Source organism: Gossypium hirsutum, chromosome A03 (assembly GCF_007990345.1).
Source record: "Gossypium hirsutum isolate 1008001.06 chromosome A03, Gossypium_hirsutum_v2.1, whole genome shotgun sequence".
In the NCBI taxonomy this organism is placed as follows: Eukaryota; Viridiplantae; Streptophyta; class Magnoliopsida; order Malvales; family Malvaceae; genus Gossypium; species Gossypium hirsutum.
Genome location: NC_053426.1, coordinates 93,804,332 through 93,810,335, shown reverse-complemented (window position 1 = coordinate 93,810,335; position 6,004 = coordinate 93,804,332).

Below are 6,004 nucleotides of genomic sequence, written 5' to 3'. Positions count from 1 at the left end.
ATTAATAAGTTGTTCTTATTATTATTTTTAAAAATTTTATATGTTTATATAACGAGACCGAAAATCAAATTATTGAGACGTATATACACAATTTAAGTACGAGGGCACCGCATGTTATTGAACAACACTTGGAAGAGGTAGTATTCTTGCATGTGTCTTGTATGCTTAGGAGACTAAATTGGAGTCCACACTTATTAGCACTTTGCTAAAAAGATGGAGACCCAAGACACATACATTACATCTTCGGTATAGTAAGTGTACAATTACACTTGAGGATGTAGCATTACAACTCGATTTATCGATTGATAGGCCAGTCGTTACAAGGGTAGTACATGTTGGCGACTGGAGCTCAATCTGCTACGAACTATTAGGCAATGTATTAGTAGCTGGATAGAAATGAAATGATTAGAAGACAATTTCTCATATCTCAAAACTCCTCTCCTGCAATTGAAAGACAACAATTCGCTCAAGCATTCATATTGAGGTTAATTAGGGGTCTTCTAATGTTAGATAAATCACGAAATCTAATACTTTTAAGGTGGCTCTTAGAACTAGTCGACTTGAAAAAAACTAGGGGACTCAGTTGGGGATCAACTGTGTTGGCTACATTGTACCCAGAGATGTGTTGTGCAACGAAAGCACAAAAAATAAAATCGATGGTTGTATACTCCTTTTTTAGTCATGGGCATGGAATTGCTTACCATTTTTATGTCCCCGAGTAAACTTCCCTTATCAATTCCCGCTCATATAAGGCAAAATTCATTTAATAATATAGTTATCATATTATTACTATTCATTATTATGTTTTTGAAATAACATATTATTTCAATTTGAGAAACAATGACAGAAGTCATATGGGTATACCAAACGAGCTCGAAGATATCTGACTATTGTTAGATCAACGATAGGAAGTCGATGTTAGTTTTTGAAATTTTCAATTATATAATACTTACTTAAGGATTTGAAATTTAATATTAGGTACATAATAAAATTTATAATTTCGTATTGTAGTTTGAATGGATGTCATACTTGATCTGAAAATTTAAGAATGCATCCTAGCCGAATTTTTGGCAAATCACAATTTCTGAAACGTTAAAGTGTCATTGATAGTTTTTGCAATGGTTGAGATGCATGAATCTGATTGAGTGATGTGCTAGTTTTAGTTTATACAAAGTATTCTGTTGTCACCCTAGGAGCTCAATGAACTTTACGAAATCAACTTGCGAGGGAGAACCAATTAAGATTGGCCTAAATTCCAAGCAAAATATATCTACATCTAGTAACTTAGGTACAATTTCATACCTATGTGCGAACCAATTGTTTGACTGAATTTTGCGATGTTTTTAGATTACATGACATGGTTTAGACTTCACGATAAGGCATATCTATTACTATAGGAGGAAAGGAGTAGACAAATTCATTTTAGAAGGCGACCACAACCCCACATGAGGCTGCGATCAGGAGTACTTGCGTTGAGTTCATCATCATCAACTTTAACACCAAATACTATATTGATGGGTGCACCACCTTCTGTCAGTATGGTTTATATTTTTCTGGTGCTTTTACTAACCCCATATTTTTTACACAAGCACCACACTATGCACCATCATATCATGAATCAATACCTTCTCTAGGAATATTTTTTGCAACACCTCCATCCCTAGATGCAAATTTCACACCACTACCTTCAACAACACCAATATATCCTCCATTGCCTACAATTTCAACATTCAATCCACAGCCAAGTTATCCGACACCATATAATTCTCCATTAATAGTGTCACAAACCCCCCATCGATGATATACAATAGGAACCTAGGATGCAAAAGCATTCTAACATGAAAGAACAAGATGAAGATAAAGAAAATGTTGGAGATGAATATCAAGACCAAGATCATGGAGGTGGAGATGGAGGTGAAGATGAAGATGAATATGAGGAGCCAAAACCCCAACCATGACGAAATCATCCTCGTAATCGACACCCACCGGGTTGTGGCATACATTCGAGCCGACGATGGAGATGATTTTTTCATTTTAAATTTTTCTCATGTAAATCATCATTTATTTTGTATTAAATTGTTCCATCCATAATTTACTTATTCAAGTTTTATAAAAAAAGTGTTTGTTTATTTTTCTACATCAATAATATACTTATTTACAATTTATGAAGAAAATGAAAAAAATTATTTGTATTGCAATGTATTTTTACATCAATAATATACTTATTTATAATTTACAAAAAAATGGAAACAATTTTTTTTATTGTATTATATTGTATTTTTACATAAATAATATACTTATTTACAATTTACCCAAAAATGGAAAAAATGAATAAATGAATAAATTTTTTAATTCGATCCTCTCCTCAATGTTCCCTCCAAGTGTGGACATGTTGTCCTACTATGTCCATGGTTCTTACAATAACTACATAGCCTCAGTTGGTCTATTTTCTCCCGAATATCCATATTGTTACGTATTCAACTAGAATTAAGTCAACCTTTTGGCTTGCGGCGCAACTTAATATTTGGTAGCAACTCGAATAGAGCACTCGAAACAAACGATCACGTGGGAATTCATATTTCCATACTTTATATATGTGTTCTAGTTTACACACTTCATCAACATAGCTCATACAATCCAAATGTGCCGAGGCACATACAACAATTACATGTGCACTTGGAAAATGAAGTGCTTGAAATCTCCTACTTTCATAGGTCTTGTGTCTCAAGTATACATGGTACAATCCCTTGATAATACTTTCGTCGGGTCTATGGAACCCCGTAACTCGAAATATTTGATTTGGATGTGAGTGACACACTACAGACATAGAGTTCACTTTTTCTGCATTTTTTGTAATATCTTTCGTCACTTTCTCGCACCAAATATGGTTTCCCTTTATCTATCCAACATATTTTCCACTTGCTTTGGAAACAAGGCTGATAAGCAGAAAGATGTTTCTTTGACCACCAACGTTACTATAATATCCCGATTTTGGGCCTAGTTAGAACAGTGGTTTGGAACCACAAATCCGAGGTCGGAGAAATTATTTTTGATTTTATTTTATGTGTTATAGCATGATTTTATAGATATTTGCAAATTTTGGTGCATTAATTTTAGCAGTTGCATGTTTAATTTCGAAAAAAAAGGACTAAATCATAAAAAGTGCAAAACTTGAGTTCTAGAAGTTAGAGGTATTAAATAGCTATAGGATTTTTAGTAGAAGTCCTTATGTGATAATTAGCCCATTAATAAGTTAGTAGAAGATATTTTTTCATTATTTTTGAAATTTGTTTGAAAAGAAAAGGGCAAATTGGTAATTAAGTTAATAAAGGCATAATAAGACAAAAATTTAAAAGCTATCATTTTTTTTTCTTTCTTCTTCAACCCTTTATGAAGAAAATGGGCAGCCATGGATGAGCAAACATTCGGCCAAGCTTCTATGGCTCATCTAGGTACAGTTTTTGTCCTGTTTTTAATTATTTCTATGTTTTTGGAGTCATGGTAACTCAATTTAGCCATCTCGTACCTTCATTTTCAAAACTGTTAAAGTTTGTAAATTTTTCCATTGATGAATATATGTGTATTTTGATGCTTGATGATGGAAAATGCATCCTTGTTGTTAAATAAACAACTTTTACTTAGTGATTTTCGGTGGAAACGTCCAAAATGACCTATTTGTGAATGTTATGAAATATGTGTTAAAAATATGTTTTAATGGAAAATGTGGGCTGCTATAAGCATGAAAAAGGTTTGACTAGGCATGGGTAGCAAAGAAATTGAATGAATTTCATTTTATGAGCCTAGGGGCAAAAGCATAAATACAATAAAGTTTAGGGGTAAAAATGTAATTTTACCAAAAATATGAAATTGGGATAATTTGAGTAGCATGATGAGTAAATAAATTAAATGTGTTGTTATAGATCAAGGAAGGCGAGATTCGGACTTAGAACGGGGAAAAACAAAAAGTATGATGAATAGGTCCTTTTCATTTATTGTGCTACCGAGGTAAGTTCGTATGCTTAAATAAGCATTAAATTATATATGTATAAAGGTAAAATTTATATAATTTTTATAAATTCTATATTATTGAAATGAAATGTGAATGCTTGATTATGAGACTAAGGAAAAGACCATGGTTGGATCATGGCAATTCGAACATGTGATATGTGTGCTAGTGTAAGACCATGTCTGGGACATGGCATCAGTATTGATATGTGTGCAAGACCATATTTGAGACATGGCATCGGCTACATTATGAGAGCTAGTGTAAGATCATGTTTGGGACATAGAATCGGCATTGAGACGAGAGCTAGTGTAAGACCATGTCTAGGACATGGCATCGGCCTCAACATGTGAACCAGTGTAAGACCATGTTTAGGACATGGCATCGGCATTTTACCCTCTTGTATGAGGCTTATCGGATATCCTTTAGTATTCCAAGTGGTTCAATGGGTAATTTAAAGTTTATGCCAAAGATGTGAAAGGTTATGATTATGTTATGAATTGGTATAGGTATGTACTTAAAGTTTACAAACATTGACTTCATGACATTGTAAGTTCATGATTTCTATGAAAATGTCTTCATGAACACTTTATGATTATTGAACATTTGGAAAGAATGTAAATGAGTAAGTCATATATATGAGAATGATCTTGTGATGACCTTGTAATTATAGGTATATACTTATGATGTGTAACTATGTGGTAAAGTTGATTTATGATCATGTGTGAGGCTCTTAGACCAAATTAAATTGAGACATGATATGTTTAAATCTTAGTTGTTGATGTATAGGTTAAATTTTCCAATGAATGGCATGTAAATATTTGATAATGACTAGCTATTGGAATGGCTAGCTATGGATATGCTTTGGTATTATGTATGTCTAAATGAAAGAGTAAAATTAGCAATAAAATAGTTTTAGACATTAGCAGTTGTATAACTTTGAAAAATCACCAAAAATTGTGGGAATCGAATTAGAGGTTGAATAAGATATGAAATTAAATCTTATTGAGTCTAGTTTCACATAGAAGAAACGTAAGCAGAAGAATTTCATATTATGAGATATTTAAATTTTTGTGAGACAAGGTCAGAATGATTTTGGAATCCCCTGTTCTGATTTTGGAAAATCGTTAAAAATTCTATAAAAATAATTATGGGTTATAATTTATATGTTTAAAATTCTTAATGAGTCTATTTTCAAGTGAAACAAACGGAAACATCATCCAAATCCCGTATTAGAAGATAATTAATTTTTAGTGAAGAAGGGTCAAACTGTCAGACAGTAGAACAAGGAAGACTTTAAAGAATAAACTGTACTTATTGGCTAGACCAAAAATTATGAAAATTTTATGGTAAGAATATTTAAGTCTAGTTTCAGGGAAAATTAGCGGATTTTGATTTGGAGTTCTGTAGCTCAAGATATAAATAATTTAATGACCATAACTCGCGTAGACAGCTTGATATGAACATAAGTGAATAGTGGAACTTTGTGCAATTATGATTGCATTATCTTGAGAACATATTATGAGGATTGTTAAAAGCATGTTATAAATTTTTTATTATTTACATACCTGCTTACTAAGCTATATGCTTACTCTCTCTTCCTTTCCTTTTTCCTATTGTAACACAGATGCTAGCTCGAGTTGGAGGTCGTCGGAGATCCTATCACACTAACAAGCTATTGATGGGTATCAATGATTTTCTAGTATTTTAAGTGTATGGCATGTATAGCGATTTGGTTATTGTGTACATGATATTATGAGTTGGCCTAGAATATTGGCCTATGCTAATTGAAGGTCATTGGTTTATAAGGCCATTTAGTGTGGCCAATATTTGCTATGCTATAAGTCTATAATGAAGCATTACATGGATCTGCATGCTTGTTTGGGTTGGATGAGTGAATGTGTGATAATTATGTGTGGAAAATACTAAATGTGAATGGTTGAGTAAGTTACATGTTATAATTAGTTAAGTGTGTGTGTGGTTGTGCATGTTAAATGTGAT